The sequence below is a fragment of the Schistocerca piceifrons genome, chromosome 2 (assembly GCF_021461385.2).
Source record: "Schistocerca piceifrons isolate TAMUIC-IGC-003096 chromosome 2, iqSchPice1.1, whole genome shotgun sequence".
Classification (NCBI taxonomy): Eukaryota; Metazoa; Arthropoda; class Insecta; order Orthoptera; family Acrididae; genus Schistocerca; species Schistocerca piceifrons.
In genome coordinates, this window is record NC_060139.1 from 1,105,045,677 (window position 1) to 1,105,066,631 (window position 20,955).

Consider the following 20,955-nt stretch of genomic DNA (forward strand, 5'->3'; position numbering starts at 1 on the left):
GCGGCTGGCAGAGTGGTCGGTGAAATACGTGTAGCCACGGTGGTCCCCGTGGAAGAGGCGGCTGGCAGAGTGGTCGGTGAAATACGTGTAGCTACGGTGGTCCCCGTGGAAGAGGCGGCTGGCAGAGTGGTCGGTGAAATACGTGTAGCCACGGTGGTCCCCGTGGAAGAGGCGGCTGGCAGAGTGGTCGGTGAAATACGTGTAGCCACGGTGGTCCCCGTGGAAGAGGCGGCTGGCAGAGTGGTCGGTGAAATACGTGTAGCCACGGTGGTCCCCGTGGAAGAGGCGGCTGGCAGAGTGGTCGGTGAAATACGTGTAGCCACGGTGGTCCCCTTGGAAGAGGCGGCTGGCAGAGTGGTCGGTGAAATACGTGTAGCCACGGTGGTCCCCGTGGAAGAGGCGGCTGGCAGAGTGGTCGGTGAAATACGTGTAGCCACGGTGGTCCCCGTGGAAGAGGCGGCTGGCAGAGTGGTCGGTGAAATACGTGTAGCCACGGTGGTCCCCGTGGAAGAGGCGGCTGGCAGAGTGGTCGGTGAAATACGTGTAGCCACGGTGGTCCCCGTGGAAGAGGCGGCTGGCAGAGTGGTCGGTGAAATACGTGTAGCCACGGTGGTCCCCGTGGAAGAGGCGGCTGGCAGAGTGGTCGGTGAAATACGTGTAGCCACGGTGGTCCCCGTGGAAGAGGCGGCTGGCAGAGTGGTCGGTGAAATACGTGTAGCCACGGTGGTCCCCGTGGAAGAGGCGGCTGGCAGAGTGGTCGGTGAAATACGTGTAGCCACGGTGGTCCCCGTGGAAGAGGCGGCTGGCAGAGTGGTCGGTGAAATACGTGTAGCCACGGTGGTCCCCGTGGAAGAGGCGGCTGGCAGAGTGGTCGGTGAAATACGTGTAGCCACGGTGGTCCCCGTGGAAGAGGCGGCTGGCAGAGTGGTCGGTGAAATACGTGTAGCCACGGTGGTCCCCGTGGAAGAGGCGGCTGGCAGAGTGGTCGGTGAAATACGTGTAGCCACGGTGGTCCCCGTGGAAGAGGCGGCTGGCAGAGTGGTCGGTGAAATACGTGTAGCCACGGTGGTCCCCGTGGAAGAGGCGGCTGGCAGAGTGGTCGGTGAAATACGTGTAGCCACGGTGGTCCCCGTGGAAGAGGCGGCTGGCAGAGTGGTCGGTGAAATACGTGTAGCCACGGTGGTCCCCGTGGAAGAGGCGGCTGGCAGAGTGGTCGGTGAAATACGTGTAGCCACGGTGGTCCCCGTGGAAGAGGCGGCTGGCAGAGTGGTCGGTGAAATACGTGTAGCCACGGTGGTCCCCGTGGAAGAGGCGGCTGGCAGAGTGGTCGGTGAAATACGTGTAGCCACGGTGGTCCCCGTGGAAGAGGCGGCTGGCAGAGTGGTCGGTGAAATACGTGTAGCCACGGTGGTCCCCGTGGAAGAGGCGGCTGGCAGAGTGGTCGGTGAAATACGTGTAGCCACGGTGGTCCCCGTGGAAGAGGCGGCTGGCAGAGTGGTCGGTGAAATACGTGTAGCCACGGTGGTCCCCGTGGAAGAGGCGGCTGGCAGAGTGGTCGGTGAAATACGTGTAGCCACGGTGGTCCCCGTGGAAGAGGCGGCTGGCAGAGTGGTCGGTGAAATACGTGTAGCCACGGTGGTCCCCGTGGAAGAGGCGGCTGGCAGAGTGGTCGGTGAAATACGTGTAGCCACGGTGGTCCCCGTGGAAGAGGCGGCTGGCAGAGTGGTCGGTGAAATACGTGTAGCCACGGTGGTCCCCGTGGAAGAGGCGGCTGGCAGAGTGGTCGGTGAAATACGTGTAGCCACGGTGGTCCCCGTGGAAGAGGCGGCTGGCAGAGTGGTCGGTGAAATACGTGTAGCCACGGTGGTCCCCGTGGAAGAGGCGGCTGGCAGAGTGGTCGGTGAAATACGTGTAGCCACGGTGGTCCCCGTGGAAGAGGCGGCTGGCAGAGTGGTCGGTGAAATACGTGTAGCCACGGTGGTCCCCGTGGAAGAGGCGGCTGGCAGAGTGGTCGGTGAAATACGTGTAGCCACGGTGGTCCCCGTGGAAGAGGCGGCTGGCAGAGTGGTCGGTGAAATACGTGTAGCCACGGTGGTCCCCGTGGAAGAGGCGGCTGGCAGAGTGGTCGGTGAAATACGTGTAGCCACGGTGGTCCCCGTGGAAGAGGCGGCTGGCAGAGTGGTCGGTGAAATACGTGTAGCCACGGTGGTCCCCGTGGAAGAGGCGGCTGGCAGAGTGGTCGGTGAAATACGTGTAGCCACGGTGGTCCCCGTGGAAGAGGCGGCTGGCAGAGTGGTCGGTGAAATACGTGTAGCCACGGTGGTCCCCGTGGAAGAGGCGGCTGGCAGAGTGGTCGGTGAAATACGTGTAGCCACGGTGGTCCCCGTGGAAGAGGCGGCTGGCAGAGTGGTCGGTGAAATACGTGTAGCCACGGTGGTCCCCGTGGAAGAGGCGGCTGGCAGAGTGGTCGGTGAAATACGTGTAGCCACGGTGGTCCCCGTGGAAGAGGCGGCTGGCAGAGTGGTCGGTGAAATACGTGTAGCCACGGTGGTCCCCGTGGAAGAGGCGGCTGGCAGAGTGGTCGGTGAAATACGTGTAGCCACGGTGGTCCCCGTGGAAGAGGCGGCTGGCAGAGTGGTCGGTGAAATACGTGTAGCCACGGTGGTCCCCGTGGAAGAGGCGGCTGGCAGAGTGGTCGGTGAAATACGTGTAGCCACGGTGGTCCCCGTGGAAGAGGCGGCTGGCAGAGTGGTCGGTGAAATACGTGTAGCCACGGTGGTCCCCGTGGAAGAGGCGGCTGGCAGAGTGGTCGGTGAAATACGTGTAGCCACGGTGGTCCCCGTGGAAGAGGCGGCTGGCAGAGTGGTCGGTGAAATACGTGTAGCCACGGTGGTCCCCGTGGAAGAGGCGGCTGGCAGAGTGGTCGGTGAAATACGTGTAGCCACGGTGGTCCCCGTGGAAGAGGCGGCTGGCAGAGTGGTCGGTGAAATACGTGTAGCCACGGTGGTCCCCGTGGAAGAGGCGGCTGGCAGAGTGGTCGGTGAAATACGTGTAGCCACGGTGGTCCCCGTGGAAGAGGCGGCTGGCAGAGTGGTCGGTGAAATACGTGTAGCCACGGTGGTCCCCGTGGAAGAGGCGGCTGGCAGAGTGGTCGGTGAAATACGTGTAGCCACGGTGGTCCCCGTGGAAGAGGCGGCTGGCAGAGTGGTCGGTGAAATACGTGTAGCCACGGTGGTCCCCGTGGAAGAGGCGGCTGGCAGAGTGGTCGGTGAAATACGTGTAGCCACGGTGGTCCCCGTGGAAGAGGCGGCTGGCAGAGTGGTCGGTGAAATACGTGTAGCCACGGTGGTCCCCGTGGAAGAGGCGGCTGGCAGAGTGGTCGGTGAAATACGTGTAGCCACGGTGGTCCCCGTGGAAGAGGCGGCTGGCAGAGTGGTCGGTGAAATACGTGTAGCCACGGTGGTCCCCGTGGAAGAGGCGGCTGGCAGAGTGGTCGGTGAAATACGTGTAGCCACGGTGGTCCCCGTGGAAGAGGCGGCTGGCAGAGTGGTCGGTGAAATACGTGTAGCCACGGTGGTCCCCGTGGAAGAGGCGGCTGGCAGAGTGGTCGGTGAAATACGTGTAGCCACGGTGGTCCCCGTGGAAGAGGCGGCTGGCAGAGTGGTCGGTGAAATACGTGTAGCCACGGTGGTCCCCGTGGAAGAGGCGGCTGGCAGAGTGGTCGGTGAAATACGTGTAGCCACGGTGGTCCCCGTGGAAGAGGCGGCTGGCAGAGTGGTCGGTGAAATACGTGTAGCCACGGTGGTCCCCGTGGAAGAGGCGGCTGGCAGAGTGGTCGGTGAAATACGTGTAGCCACGGTGGTCCCCGTGGAAGAGGCGGCTGGCAGAGTGGTCGGTGAAATACGTGTAGCCACGGTGGTCCCCGTGGAAGAGGCGGCTGGCAGAGTGGTCGGTGAAATACGTGTAGCCACGGTGGTCCCCGTGGAAGAGGCGGCTGGCAGAGTGGTCGGTGAAATACGTGTAGCCACGGTGGTCCCCGTGGAAGAGGCGGCTGGCAGAGTGGTCGGTGAAATACGTGTAGCCACGGTGGTCCCCGTGGAAGAGGCGGCTGGCAGAGTGGTCGGTGAAATACGTGTAGCCACGGTGGTCCCCGTGGAAGAGGCGGCTGGCAGAGTGGTCGGTGAAATACGTGTAGCCACGGTGGTCCCCGTGGAAGAGGCGGCTGGCAGAGTGGTCGGTGAAATACGTGTAGCCACGGTGGTCCCCGTGGAAGAGGCGGCTGGCAGAGTGGTCGGTGAAATACGTGTAGCCACGGTGGTCCCCGTGGAAGAGGCGGCTGGCAGAGTGGTCGGTGAAATACGTGTAGCCACGGTGGTCCCCGTGGAAGAGGCGGCTGGCAGAGTGGTCGGTGAAATACGTGTAGCCACGGTGGTCCCCGTGGAAGAGGCGGCTGGCAGAGTGGTCGGTGAAATACGTGTAGCCACGGTGGTCCCCGTGGAAGAGGCGGCTGGCAGAGTGGTCGGTGAAATACGTGTAGCCACGGTGGTCCCCGTGGAAGAGGCGGCTGGCAGAGTGGTCGGTGAAATACGTGTAGCCACGGTGGTCCCCGTGGAAGAGGCGGCTGGCAGAGTGGTCGGTGAAATACGTGTAGCCACGGTGGTCCCCGTGGAAGAGGCGGCTGGCAGAGTGGTCGGTGAAATACGTGTAGCCACGGTGGTCCCCGTGGAAGAGGCGGCTGGCAGAGTGGTCGGTGAAATACGTGTAGCCACGGTGGTCCCCGTGGAAGAGGCGGCTGGCAGAGTGGTCGGTGAAATACGTGTAGCCACGGTGGTCCCCGTGGAAGAGGCGGCTGGCAGAGTGGTCGGTGAAATACGTGTAGCCACGGTGGTCCCCGTGGAAGAGGCGGCTGGCAGAGTGGTCGGTGAAATACGTGTAGCCACGGTGGTCCCCGTGGAAGAGGCGGCTGGCAGAGTGGTCGGTGAAATACGTGTAGCCACGGTGGTCCCCGTGGAAGAGGCGGCTGGCAGAGTGGTCGGTGAAATACGTGTAGCCACGGTGGTCCCCGTGGAAGAGGCGGCTGGCAGAGTGGTCGGTGAAATACGTGTAGCCACGGTGGTCCCCGTGGAAGAGGCGGCTGGCAGAGTGGTCGGTGAAATACGTGTAGCCACGGTGGTCCCCGTGGAAGAGGCGGCTGGCAGAGTGGTCGGTGAAATACGTGTAGCCACGGTGGTCCCCGTGGAAGAGGCGGCTGGCAGAGTGGTCGGTGAAATACGTGTAGCCACGGTGGTCCCCGTGGAAGAGGCGGCTGGCAGAGTGGTCGGTGAAATACGTGTAGCCACGGTGGTCCCCGTGGAAGAGGCGGCTGGCAGAGTGGTCGGTGAAATACGTGTAGCCACGGTGGTCCCCGTGGAAGAGGCGGCTGGCAGAGTGGTCGGTGAAATACGTGTAGCCACGGTGGTCCCCGTGGAAGAGGCGGCTGGCAGAGTGGTCGGTGAAATACGTGTAGCCACGGTGGTCCCCGTGGAAGAGGCGGCTGGCAGAGTGGTCGGTGAAATACGTGTAGCCACGGTGGTCCCCGTGGAAGAGGCGGCTGGCAGAGTGGTCGGTGAAATACGTGTAGCCACGGTGGTCCCCGTGGAAGAGGCGGCTGGCAGAGTGGTCGGTGAAATACGTGTAGCCACGGTGGTCCCCGTGGAAGAGGCGGCTGGCAGAGTGGTCGGTGAAATACGTGTAGCCACGGTGGTCCCCGTGGAAGAGGCGGCTGGCAGAGTGGTCGGTGAAATACGTGTAGCCACGGTGGTCCCCGTGGAAGAGGCGGCTGGCAGAGTGGTCGGTGAAATACGTGTAGCCACGGTGGTCCCCGTGGAAGAGGCGGCTGGCAGAGTGGTCGGTGAAATACGTGTAGCCACGGTGGTCCCCGTGGAAGAGGCGGCTGGCAGAGTGGTCGGTGAAATACGTGTAGCCACGGTGGTCCCCGTGGAAGAGGCGGCTGGCAGAGTGGTCGGTGAAATACGTGTAGCCACGGTGGTCCCCGTGGAAGAGGCGGCTGGCAGAGTGGTCGGTGAAATACGTGTAGCCACGGTGGTCCCCGTGGAAGAGGCGGCTGGCAGAGTGGTCGGTGAAATACGTGTAGCCACGGTGGTCCCCGTGGAAGAGGCGGCTGGCAGAGTGGTCGGTGAAATACGTGTAGCCACGGTGGTCCCCGTGGAAGAGGCGGCTGGCAGAGTGGTCGGTGAAATACGTGTAGCCACGGTGGTCCCCGTGGAAGAGGCGGCTGGCAGAGTGGTCGGTGAAATACGTGTAGCCACGGTGGTCCCCGTGGAAGAGGCGGCTGGCAGAGTGGTCGGTGAAATACGTGTAGCCACGGTGGTCCCCGTGGAAGAGGCGGCTGGCAGAGTGGTCGGTGAAATACGTGTAGCCACGGTGGTCCCCGTGGAAGAGGCGGCTGGCAGAGTGGTCGGTGAAATACGTGTAGCCACGGTGGTCCCCGTGGAAGAGGCGGCTGGCAGAGTGGTCGGTGAAATACGTGTAGCCACGGTGGTCCCCGTGGAAGAGGCGGCTGGCAGAGTGGTCGGTGAAATACGTGTAGCCACGGTGGTCCCCGTGGAAGAGGCGGCTGGCAGAGTTGTCGGTGAAATACGTGTAGCCACGGTGGTCCCCGTGGAAGAGGCGGCTGGCAGAGTGGTCGGTGAAATACGTGTAGCCACGGTGGTCCCCGTGGAAGAGGCGGCTGGCAGAGTGGTCGGTGAAATACGTGTAGCCACGGTGGTCCCCGTGGAAGAGGCGGCTGGCAGAGTGGTCGGTGAAATACGTGTAGCCACGGTGGTCCCCGTGGAAGAGGCGCGGTTGTCGCTTAGCGCCGGATCTCGCACGAGAGGCCACAGTGCCAGGCACGTAGAGAAGTGCGGTGTTTGGTCTGCTGGATACGAGACGCTGTTAAAATCGCCGCCTACGATATAGTGGTCCGTATTGGTTCAAATGGCTCTGAGCACTGTGGGACTTAACATCTATGGTCATCAGTCCCCTGGAACTTAGAACTACTTAAACCTAACTAACCGAAGGACAACACACAACACCCAGTCATGACGAGGCAGAGAAAATCCCTGACCCCGCCGGGAATCGAACCCGGGAACCCGGGCGTGGGAAGCGAGAACGCTACCGCACGACTACGAGCTGCGGACGTGGTCCGTATTCGCATTCACGAGTGGGGCAATTTCGTCAGAATAAAAGGTGACCCTATCTCTGAAACGTGATGACCCGGAGGGCGCCCAGTGCGGACTGCTCCAAACGTGACGGCAACAGCTCGTGCAGATGGCAGGTACGTAACGTCCGATGCCTCGGTGCCGTCTCGTAATAGGACGGAGGTTCCACTGGCACCGTCGCTCGGTGGAGTGCTGTGTATCCGTAAATGTTCAATTGCAGCTCCGGATGGACTTCTCGAAGGAGAGCGATATCCAGGTCTGTTGGCCAGAGCATATCACGGAACGTGCGCATTTTGATGACAGAGTGTATGCCGTTAACGTCGACTGTGCCCACACGGTAGGATTGGGACATGTAAGTGCGAAGTGAGTAGAGCAAATGGCGGCCTCTCGGTGATAAAAGGGCCGCTCGTCTACCCTTCCTTTGCGGCACGTATCTTTGCCGCGCCCCTTCTGCGGGAGTGAAGCTCTGCCCGTGTGCGGCGTCAGTCCCGTGTGGCGAAGGAGTGTCAAAGGTGCCCGGTGCGTCTTCTGCCTCCATTTCAGCAGCCCAGTCTCCGAGCGCGTCGTCACGGGCGTCGTACTCCGTGAGTTGGCTCTGTCCCGAGGGGCTCCAGTCAGGGTAACGTGCGGGCTGGGCGAGGCCGCCGTCCTGTCCGTGGTGCCGTATGCCTGCCTCGGGGCGGTGCCGGTAGACTGCGCTGGCAGCGTGCTACCTGCCTCCGGCCTGTGGGTCGTCTTCCGTGGAGAGGCGGCGAGCACCCCTCGGCGACCGTCGTTTCCTCGCCCGTGTGTCCGCTCACGTCGAAGGGCCGGGGTCACTACCTTCGGCCGTGCGGCCGACGCCTCTGGTACGACGACGGTGGTGGCGGTGCTGGTGCTGGTTGCGGGCGTCGCGCCTTTGGAGAGAGGCCCGTCGCGCGGCGCCGCAGCCACGGCGTCGTCGGCGGCTGAGCTCGCGGGCGCAGCGGAATGCAGCACGCCGGCGGCAACGCTTCCGGGTGTGAAGCGGCAATGCGGTCGGCACAGCTGTCTGCACTGGTTCGGCACGTGGCACCTGGACGAGGCGGCGCTGGGGGCAGCTGGATCGGACGTCGCCCACCTGTCCACACCCTGCACACGTCTGCGGTTGTCCTTCGTAAATAATGCTGGCTCGGCAACCTCCGACGAACGCGTACGATGGCACGTGTTTGCGGAGTTAGATGCGTACCTGCCGATCGCCATTGAGCACGCGGTAAGTTTCAAAGGTGTTCCATTCCTCTTCCGTGTAGCTTAGGAGCGTTCCATATGGCCGCAACGCGTCAGTAACGAGCGCTGCCGCGACTTCGCACACTCGTACCCGCGTTGTGCACGGTTACCGTGCCTACGTTGCCGTCAGAGTGGCGCAAGCGGTAGCCGTCGGTGGAACGCCGCACCGGGTTGTCACGCGCCTCTTCGTTCCTCTCCTCGAGAGAGACTATACTGGAAGTGATGGACAGGTGTATGCCTATCAGCTCGTGGGGATCGACATGCGTGTCGTCTCTCAGAAACCGTACGATTTCGTAAGCCTTTGGGCGCGCGTAGGAACCGTCGAACGTGAGTTTCGGCGCCACCTGGCGGTAAGGGAACGCCACACCTAGTGAGAGTTCTAAATTAGAACAGCGAACGCAGCACCCCTCGCAGCGAGTAAACGAACACGTGCCGAGCGCTGCCCAGCGCGTCCGAGTCGTGGCGTCACGGCCAAGTGCCGACTGACCACTCAGCTACCGGGGCGGTCGGAGAAACATTAAACCAATATTTAAGAAAGGTAGTAGGAGTAAGCCACTAAATTACAGGCCCATACCATTAACGTCGATATGCAGCAGAATTGTCGAACATATATTGTGCTCGAAGCGAAGGTTCTATTGACGTACAGATTTAGAAAACATCGTTCTCGTGAAACACAACAAGTTCTTTATACACACGAAGTGTTGATTGCTATTGACAAGTGACTTCAAATCGATTACGTATCTCTGGATTTCCAGAAGGCTTTTTACGCTGTACCACACAAGCTGCTTGTAGTGAAATTGCGTGCTTACGGAACATCATCTCAGTTATGTTACTGGATTCGTGATATGCTCTTGGAGAGGTCACAGTTCGTAGCAGCTGAGGAAAACTCGTCGAGTAAAACGGAAGTGATTTCCCCAAGGTACCGTTATAGGCACTCAGCTGTTCATTATCTATATAAGAGCTTCAGGAGACAATCTCAGCAGCCGTCTTAGGTTGTTTGCACATGCAACTCTCGTTTATCCTCTAGTAAAGTCATCAGAAGATCGAAACAAATTGTAGAACTATTTAGGAAATGTATCTGAATGGTGCAAAAACTGCCAATTGACTATAACTAATGAAAAGTGTGAGATCATCCACACGAGTGCTAACAGGTATCCGTTAGACTTCGGTTACACGATAAATCAAGCCGTAAACTGAACTAAATACCTAGGAATTACAATTACGAAAAATGTAAACTGGAAAGACTACGAAGAAAATGTAGTGGGGAAGGCAAACCAAAGATTGCGTTTTATTGGCAGGACACTTAGAAAATGTAACAGACCTACTACAGAGACTGCCTACACTACGCTTGTCCGCCCTCTTTTGGAGTACTGCTGCGCGGTCTGGGATCCTTACCAGGTAGGATCAACGGAGTACATCCAGAAAGTTCAAAGAAGAGCAACACGCTTTGTATCATCTAGAAATACGGGGGAGAGTGTCGTGTCATGGACATGATACAGGTCTTCGGATTATAAAAAAAAGGCATTTCTCGTTCTGGCGGAATGTTCTCACGAAATTTCAATCACCAACTTTTTCGTCCGAATTGCAAATATTTTGCTGACGCCGACCTACATACGGAGAAACAATCACCATAATAAAATGACGGAAATCAGAGTTCGTTTTTTTCCGCGCTGTTCGAGATTGAAATAGTACAGAATTATTGTGAAGGAGGTTCGATGAAGCCTCTTCCAGGCACTTAAGTGTGATTTGCGGTGTATGCATTTCCTATTCAAGTGCACCCACGTGTTTGCCCCAGAAGAAACAGAACAGGACGAAATAAAATTCGTCACAAACGAGTTGTGCATAACAGAACTGAAAATATGACAGTTGATTTGCACTAATTTCACAGGAAAAGAAACTATTGCAGTTTCCTAGTGATGAACCAGCCACCAGTGATGACTGTGGATCCCAAAACGTACCGGAATATCTTGCGGGCTACGCAGCATTTAAATGTAAGCATATTGACAGTTCGTTGCGTTCAGTTTCAGACAAATTTCTTCCGAATTCAAATTACATCATCGGAAATGACTGCATCACCGCAATCTCAAGAGATGGGCTCATGTCTCCTCAAATTTCTGGTTCAATAAAGTGAAGTAGTTCGAAGATATAAATATATATATTTTTTTTCATGGGCACGTGTATCTAAGTGTGTCGGAATGATGCAAAAGTTAATTTCTACAATAACCTCAAAGTTTCCCGAAATGCACCAGAAAGTGGTAAGGACAAGAATCTTCATTAGAAAAAAAAATTGGAAATTTGTGGTTAGGACTACGGGACCAAAGTGACCGGTGTGACCGAGCAGTTCAAGGCGCTTCAGTCTGGGACCGTGCGACCGCTACCGTCGCAGGTTCGAATCTGGCCTCGGGCATGGATGTGTGTCCTGTCCTTACGTTAGTTAGCCCTCTATGGACGACCTCGACAAATTTTTAACGCTTAAAATATATTGCTGTATCTGCACCGGGAAGCTTTTTCTCACGGGTGGCGAGCGTAGCAGATTCGTAGTGCTTCAGACTACAAGTGTTGGAAGTGGGGCTGCGCTCAGGAATTTTTTTTTCAATTACGTCAACAGTTGCATCTTGAGAGTTGAGTGAAGCGCGATCGTGTGCGTTTCAGCTGTCTATATTCATTACGATTGGTGTTGAAAAACGTAAGTTATGAACTATATATAAATATTGTGTGATAGAGATTACTTTGAGGTATATCTGGATAAAAAACAATTACCATAACAATTACTGCCAGAATCTGAGAGCCTATGTTTTAAACGTTACAAATTTGTCAACTCAGGCACTTGCATGGAAACTGTTGTTCTTTCTAGAAAATGAATCCTGCAGCATTTTATGGGAAGAAGAAGAGTGTTGTGCCGCGTGGAGAGATTGAGGACAGTTGCCTGAGTGCCTGCTGTAGGGATAATGACGAGGATTATGTGCCAACGAGTAGGGAATCTGTGTCCAGCAGTTCTGAAAATGGTATGGTCTTTGCTTTTATCACTTGGTTGCACCGTAGCAATTTGTACAGCTTTAGGGCACTAAACTATATATTATATTTGAAACTTCCAGGCATCAGTGATGAGGATGAGACCAATGTTCCTGATGCAGACAACATTTCGGCTCCTTCGTCATCATGTGCATCCAATAAACGAAGACCAGTTTGGAGAAACATTAGCAAAGACAATAGTGCTCTCGACATACCACAGTGGCTAGGCTCCATCCCTGAATCTACTGCAATCAAGGAACCAGTGGATTATTTCATACACTTCTTTGACAGTCAACTATTGCAACACAGAACGCAACAATCGAACTTGCATTCTGTTCAGAAGAATCCAAGTAAAGCGCTCCAACTGTCTGTCAGTGAACTGGAACAATTTATCGGAACAGTGTTTCATACGTCACTTGTCACTGTACCACATACACGAACGTGTTGGTCCAGCTTATTTGGCGTCTCTTGCGTATCGGACGTAATGAGTCGAGACCGGTGGGAAGAGATGGAATCCAATCTCCATTTCAATGACAGTACCAGAATGACTGATTCAGAAGGTACTTGCAAAGACAAACTTTTCAAGATTAGGCCATTGATAAAACATTTGCTCGAAAAATTCAACAAACTACCTACTGATAGGATGCTATGCGTCGATGAGCAGGCGGTACCCTTCAAAGGAATGTCTAGTTTGAAACAATATATGCCAAAAATGCCTCACAAGTGGGGTTATAAAATATATATTTTATGTGACAACAAAGGAATTGTGTACAATTTCGAAATGTATTGTGGGAAACGTGAAACACTGGAAGGAATGGAAGATTTAGGGGCTAACACCAATGTTGTTATGCGTCTTTGTATGGCTATTGCACAACAAAGAAACCATTTGTTATATTTTGACAACTGGTTTACGACAATACCACTGCTTACAGAGCTTGCACGCATTTTTTGTCTGGGCACAGTTAGAGTCAATAGATTACCTGGACGTGTGTTGACAACTGATAAAGATTTGGAAAAAAAAGGGGAGAGGTGCATACGACAAACGTGAGGCAGATATTGATGGACAGTGTGTGAGAGTTGTCAAATGGTTTGACAACAAATCTGTAGTACTTGCCTCTACTTTTTCTGTTGCAGAATCAATAAGTAAGGTGAAACGATGGGAGAAAAAGGCCAAAGCAAAGGTAGAAGTCGACTGCCCGTCAATAATTCTTCTTTACAACCCATTTATGGGAGGAGTAGATCTTTTAGGCTCACTGATTGCATTATACCGGATAAACATCAGATCAAAAAAAGTACTACCGTCGTTTATTTTTTCAGTTCCTTGATACGGTGGTAGTGAATGCATGGTTGCTGTACAAAAGAGACTATGATTCTTTTGGTGTAAACAAAAATAAACAAAGGCAACTTTGTCAGTTCAATACTGAAATAGCAGAAGCGTTGTGCAAAATGAACAAGAGTTGGAGAAAGAGGGTAGATCTTCTTCGGAAGTATTGATGTTGAATATGTAAAGAAGAAGAACCTAGGACATGCATCTAAGCCAGTCCCCCAAGGGTTGTTCGTCAGGACAATGTTGAACATTGGCCAGTTGTGTCTGACAAGAGAGGTAGATGCAAAAAGCCAAACTGCAAAGGAAGTCCATCAATTGTGTGCCAGAAGTGTGGTGTTCATTTGTGTATCGAGAGAAAAAGAAACTGTTTTCTGGACTTTCATAGGGAATGGGAAGTATGCAAGTCAAACGTTTCAAACTCATAAATATTTCCTATTGTAAGAAAAGTATATATGTTTGTATTCACTCTCCAACATTTAATTACCCGGTTCCTTAAATGCCTACCGTAACAAATTTGTAACGTCAAGAATATATATTGTTTAAACATGACTTTTTGCGTTTTTAATCAAAATATGTTTAAAGTGACCCCTAAGTAATATTTGGCATTTATAGTTTTTTGTTTTTATTACGTCATAATTCTGTCCATAGAGGGTTAGGTTTAACTAGTTCTAAGTTCTAGGGGACTGATGACCTCAGATGTTAAGTCCCATAGTGCTCAGAGCCATTTGAACCAAACTGATGAGATCATCGGTCCCTAGGCTTACTCACTAATTAAACTGACTTACGCTAAGGACACACACACACACACACACACCCATGTCCGAGGGAGGACTCGAACCTCCGATCGGGGGAGCCGCGCGAACCGTGACAAGGCGCCTAGACCGCACGGCTACCCCGTGGGGCCCTTCATTAGAATAAGGCACCTGAACACAAAAGCTAAAACAGAAAGCGTAAAAAAAACCTTGTCACGAAGAAAATTCTTCTCAGCGTTGCGTAATCTTCCTGTGTAGCTATAAATGCAGTAATATGTCGTAGCTCTTAACATTACATCTTTGAAGATGGCTATTATTAAACATATAAGTGTTCATTTCTTATAATCTTAGATTTGAGCGATGCTAAATAACGTGCGTCAACACTTGACAACATGCAATTCACAAAGCTGGTGTTAAAACTCTCGCGGTAGAACAGCACTCCAAATGACGTCACACACGTAGCAGCGCGACCCGGCCGGCTGGCCCACCTGATGGTTTCTGTTTGCCTTGAGTGTCGCCCATCAACAGAACGTGTGGTCGATGTGGTAAAACTAGTTGAGAATCTATGTTTATGAATCTACTAGTACAGCTAGTTGGGAAACTACTGCAATCTACAGTCCACCTTGTAAGGGTGCAATATTTTTGGTTTACTTATTCTAGGATTGAAGACAACTGTGTAAGTTGAAATCATATGTTTAATGTCGCATATTAACACAAAAATACACGCTGTAGCACAGTTTTCAATGCGACAACAAAAAACAGTTGTCAGGATAACGCATCTCGTCAACATCAAAAAGTGAAATAATCCAGCCGGCCGAAGTGTCCGTGCGGTTAAAGGCGCTGCAGTCTGGAACCGCAAGACCGCTACGGTCGCAGGTTCGAATCCTGCCTCGGGCATGGATGTTTGTGATGTCCTTAGGTTAGTTAGGTTTAACTAGTTCTAAGTTCTAGGGGACTAATGACCTCAGCAGTTGAGTCCCATAGTGCTAAGAGCCATTTTTGAAATAATCCAAACACAAAAATATTAAATATTAACTTTCAGAAGGTTAAATTATCCTAAACACGACAATATTAAAGTTTAACTAGTAGTTTCTTTACAAAATTGTTCCTACACTTACGTTATGATGTTGGTCAGTACCACAAAAATCGTTCGATTCCGGTTCAAAGTTCGGTACAATTTTTGGAATGACAACCAAGTCTATGGTGGATGGTTAGTTATGTGACAAATTGAGCAAACGATTACCCAAGGTCGCTCGAGTTTACGGTGGACGCAAGGTGGTGAAGCACCAAGTTTACGCCTCTGCACACGGTATTTACCTTAAGCTGCGATGAGCTGTCATCTGCTAGGCCTCTCTCTTCCGCTGAAATTCCTATAAAAACAATTACACCTTTGCTGAATTTTCCAGCAGAAACTTTCCCTATGTTTCTCGTTATGAGAGAGAACATGTACTCATCCCTAGTCTTAGAATGTGGCGGTACACATGCACACGGTTGGAGCAGCGTGCGTATTATAGTGCCCTGTCAGTTCTCGCAAGAATAATTAACTAATTGGCTGGTTCGTTTCTCCACAGTGGGAGCTAAACGATGCTACACATACTTTCTAGCTGGCTATCAGCTGCTGTGAACGCAGTGTTCACATAAATTACTCCTCTGCGTCGTACAGAGCTTTATGGGCTCCATTCTACACTTTACGCCAGTTCAGAGAAGAGTCCAAAAAATTTCCGTCTTGTCTTACTCATAGCCGAACTGTCTCCCACCTGGGTTCTTTCGTTCTTCACGTCACGGCTTTTTTCGACCAATAGAAGCTTTACTCTTATTTTGCGGAAACTCTATCAATCGCAACGTCCCTACCATTAAACTGTGTCGAAACTTTGGCTCTTTTCTACTACCTAGCGCGTTTCTGTCAAACGCACGTTTTGTGCCCGTTCCAGACGCCTAAATGTGTACACTGACTCTCTCACATGTGTACCAGTCGGTGGACACGTGATCGAAAATGCGTCACTGGTCTTGTTTCGTATCCATTTGGAATTCCGAAATGCAGTTTTCTAAAAGCTTTCTTTCCTGTCCTCCATCAGATGGGCCGTCATACTCGCTTTCCCTGTGTCTGAGTCACCTGGTCAGTCGTTGACTTTCCACCTGGGACACACCTTTAAGTGGTTTCTACGGCACCCCCTGTAGCTCCACCTTGCCTCTGCCTCCATCCTCTGAATTCCAAAGTAAACGCCTCTCACTGCTTGTTTCATCTTCCACTCAAAATATGCGTTATAGGGACAGTGTGTTAATAACCGTCGATTGAGTGTTATCCGTTTTTGCATTACGTACTGCTAGGCAAATTTGCTCATTACTGCCGAATTAGGTTAGGTGTCATATTCACCTTCCTGTTGGGATATATAAAGCTCTCATGTAATGTGCGAATCTGACCTTCATTTATTCTGCCACCTGACAACCTCGCTGAACTGGTCATCAGTCGCACTGTTTGGATCTATTGAATCTACAGCCACCGCCACTCTATTAATAAGCCACATCGACCGACACATTTGCAGCACATTTCCCTACACAAACACCCTTATAATTAACCAGAAATAATTTATAAATCCCTTGGAAACGTTTGAGGCGCATGTAAGTCATTTACCTATATTGAGATGAAGGACGTTCACAGACCAAATCAAAACGGCCTCTCTGTGATGTCCAGAACTATTTGCAGCACTTGTAAGTATAAGACATTCACGCTACTCCTGCTGATCTGAAAATCGACTGTGTGGACCGTGAATGCGTTAGACACAAAGAGCTGGAAAATCTGTTTCAAAATTTCCTCGTTTCTGACGCAAAATTGAAAATCGAGCTGAATCTCCTCTACAGATTACAGTCTGTCAAACGAAGCTCCAGGTGGGCTGATGTAAGGTACGCAGCCGGCGCAGACCAGCCCCCTGTGCGGCCTGCTGCACTCTCTGACTTGGCAGCTACCGAGGACACCCGCTGCCACCACCCGTACCGCTGGCTGTGGCAGTCTCATGGTGGAACGTGTGTGAGAGCTGTTGGTAGCACACAAGATGAAGCTCACACAAGTTATTATTGTTTACGGTGGTGCCTACATTAGGCTGATGTACGCTATTGGCCATTAAAATTGCTACACCAAGAAGAAATGCAGATGATAAACGGGTATTCATTGGACAAATATGTTATACTAGAACTGACATCTCATTACTTTTTCACGCAATATGGGTGCATAGATCCTAACAAATCAGTACCCGGAACAACCACCTCTGGCCGCAATAACAGCCTTGATACGCCTGGGCATTGAGAAAAACAGAGCTCGGATGGCGTGAACAGGTACAGCTGCCCATGCAGCTTCAACACGATACCACAGTTCATCAAGAGTAGTGACTGCCGTATTGTGACGAGCCAGTTGCTCTGCCACCATTGACCAGACCTTTTCAGTTGGTGAGAGATCTGGAAAATGTGCTGGCCAGGGCAGCAGTCGAACATTTTCTGTATCCAGAAAGGCTCTTACAGGACCTGCAACATGTGGTCGTGCATTATCCCGCTGAGATGTAGGGTTTCGCTGGGATCGAATGAAGGGTAGAGCCACGGGTCGTAACACATCTTAAATGTAACGTCCACTGTTCAAAGTGCCGTCAATGCGAACAAGAGGTCACCGAGGCGTGTAACAAATGGCACCCCATACCATCACGCCGGGTGATACGCCAGTATGGCGATGACGAATACACGCTTCCAATGTGGGTTCATCCCGATGTCGCAAACACGGATGCGACCATGTTGATGCTGTAAACAGAACCTGGATTCATCCGAAAAAATGACGTTTTGCCATTCGTGCACCCAGGTTCGTCGTTGAATACACCATCGAAGGCGCTCCTGTCTGTGATGCAGCGTCAGGGGTAACCGCAGCGACGGTCTCCGAGCTGATAGTCCATGCTGCTGCAAACGTCGTCAAACTGTTGGTGCAGATGGTTATTGTCTTGCAAACGTCCCCATCTGTTGATCGAGACGTGGCTGCACGATCCGTTACAGCCATGCGGATAAAACGCCTTTTTCGACTGCTAGTGATACGAGGCCGTTGGGATCCAGCACGGCGTTCCGTATTACTCTCCTGAACCCAGCGAGTCGATATTCTGCTAACAGTCATTGTCTCTCGACCAAAACGAGCAGCAATGTCGCGATTCGATAAACCGCAATCGCGAAAGGCTACAATCCGACCTTTATCAAAGTCGGAAACGTGATGGTACGCATTTCTGCTCCTTACACGAGGCATCACAACAACGTTTCAACAGGCAACGCCGGTCAACTGCTGTTCGTGTATGAGAAATCAGTTGGAAACTCTCCTCATGTCAGCACGTTGTAGGTGTCGCGTGAATGCTCTGAAAAGCTATTCATTTGCATATCACAGAATCTTCTTTCTGTCGGTTAAATTTCGCGTCTGTAGCACGTCATCTTCGTGGTGTAGCAATTTTAATGGCCAGTAGTGTATTTGAAAATGTAAATTCATAGGAAGTGAAGCATAAAACAATTAAAATCAAGCGATAAGAACGATGATAATAAATCGGCCAAAATGCTAAAATTGGTGCTTAATATAAATTCAAAATGGGAATTGGTGGATCATAGAGCGAGCCGGTAGAACAAACTAAATGTACCTCGCCATCAGCGTTAACAGAAGATGAGAAGTGAATCGAGAATTTATAAAGCGCTTAACTTTTTACTACAAATGAGCAAAATGGAGGGTCGTACTTTGTTTTGAGCCGAATTATGGGGTGTCCTCCAACTACGAAACAAGGCGGATTCCAGCAGCACATCACATACAACGGAAGCAGAACACACGTCTGGGTGTTGACGCTAGAGAAGAAATCTGTAAGTGAAAGAACGGAGTGTTACGTTACTGTTACACAAGTAGGTGCAGCGCAGCCTGCAGGCGGGGGACGTACGAGGCACCTGCCGTGCTGCCACCGTCTCCCACCCCACAGTGTGTGGCCGGCCGCCACCCCACGCGAGCACACACACACACACACACACACACACACAAACCTTCAATATTCTGTAGCGCTGCTGGACACAATTTCTCGACGTTCCAAATTGTCCTGCTCTCGCTTCTACAGACACCCTTTTATCAATACTTACAAATTTATTTATTTTCTTTATGTTTAAACGCGGTGTATAAAAAACTGGACTCGAGTGTTTCGTGTCTTCGTCTAAACGAATACAGGCATTTCGTAAGACACCAAACTTTTTTTCGTGAAGAGTCGCTGAGGGAAAGAATAATACGTAGAAAATAGCAATGACTGGACGTGTGTCGAGACACGGTGCAGCAGCTTCCGTGGAAGCAGACTGGTCTGCAGCGAGCAAAAATTGTAGCAGAACACAGAAGTTTCGGAGTGCTTTGCCCGTAACGGTCCGAACGTTATCAAATGGGGAGAGATCCGGCGAACTTACCGGGCAACGTTGTGTTTGATAAGCACGATAACGAGCAGTAGAAGCTCGCCGTGTGCAGGTGGGCAGAAATGTAAGCCCAGCATAGGTTGCCGTCGAGGGCGACGAAACAAAGTGCACACTACTGTCGACATACCGCTGCGCTGTAAGGGTGGCGCGCTGACGACCGAGGGGGCCGGCCTCCTGGTGTGCGGCGAGGCGCCCTGGACAGGACCGGACTGGACTGGACTGGACTGGACCGGACCGGACTGGAGCGCAGCGCGATCCCTGGCGGTCCCCCAACCGCCGCTGTCCGGGCCTCAGTTCAAGGCGGGTTCCTCACTCAACACAATTCTATTCCACTCAACGAGATTCCAGGCCCAATAAATAATAAATCCTACAATTTTCTGAAATCGTAATCATTTCTTTGTCTATACCTATACATCACATCTTCCAGACGGAATATTCTGCTTCAATTTCCAGGCGCATATTTTCGTGTATACACGAGCATCTACAAAATATCCAGACAGCGGATGTCTCGGCTGGAGAAGTGTTCTGTGTGTCGAATAACATATCGATGTGCAATTATTTTAGATATGGGAAGATAAGAATGCACCAGACAAGCATTAGCGATAAGCACGAGCTGCTACAGTACATTGGAGCTCTTCGAGTCACATTTCTCCCGAGTGCATTCGTTCACTCGTCGCTGAACATTCCACCACCAAAATTGGAATTACGTAACGTGAAGAGCGCGCGCGTGTGTGTGTGTGTGTGTGTGCGTGTGTGTGTGTGTGTGTGTATTTGTACGTGTTTTTACGTCCGTGCGCATGGGTAAACGCTTCTCGCTATGTCGCAACTGATGTGCTATGCAGCCAGTCGGCTCAATTTCGCAACTGGCACAGTCATCCACTTGACTTTGCAACACCTCCGTACAGACGTCATAACGCGTAACGCGACACGCTTCAGTCCTGTGGCTACAATAGTTCCTAGAATGAGACTTGTGGTGAGACCTGCGGAAGCTGTCACGGCTGTCCAGATGTGCCACGTGAAGCAGCGGTATGCCACCACGTGGCACTGAATTACGGTTCCACTTTCTGCTCTCCACTGTACACGGATTCCGGTATGACATCTTTGCAGAAAAGAAGACGAGATGATACAGTAGCCTAAAGAAGCAGATAATACGGCACATCTAGTAATGCGTTTACACAACACACTGTGGACACGGGATAAACGTACGCTCTTTGAACCGTACTTTTCGTCGGGTAAGATATGAACCGACACCTTCGTCGGACAACCATGGCTTCACTAGAAACTTTTATTTGTCGTACTGAACATATTTCGAACGAAAGTTCATTCATACAGTTATCTTACTTCAGAGGAACAAACAAGACAAAAGCATTTAAACCTCCGACACAATTTCTCTAGTTATGACAAATAGATGTGTAAATCTGTAGCTAAATCTGTCTTAGCCATGCTAAAATATTACGATTTAGAATCGATAAAGATATTTTGTATTGTAGGATGAGAATTTTTGAGCTTATGTAAGTGCTTTTACAGAGTTTATTACAATACTGGGCTTTGACCCGAAATAATAGTCTACTTGGGACGACGTCTTACGTTTGCTAGTAAGTAACACATACATACTTTCCGAGTCAGTTACTGTAGGGTTGTTGTTGTTGTGGTCTTCAGTCCTGAGACTGGTTTGATGCAGCTCTGCATGTTACTCTATCCTGTGCAACCTTCTTCATCTCCCAGTACGTACTGCAGCCGACATCCTTCTGAATCTGCTTAGTGTATTCATCTCTTGGTCTCCCTCTACGATTCTTACCCTCCACGCTGCCCTCCAATATTAAATTGGTGATCCCTTGATGCCTCAGAATATGTCCTACCAACTGATCCCTTCTTCTAGTCAAGTTATGCCACAAACTTCTATTCTCCCCAATCCTATTCAATACCTCCTCATTAGTTATGCCTTCTACCCATCTAATCTTCAGCATTC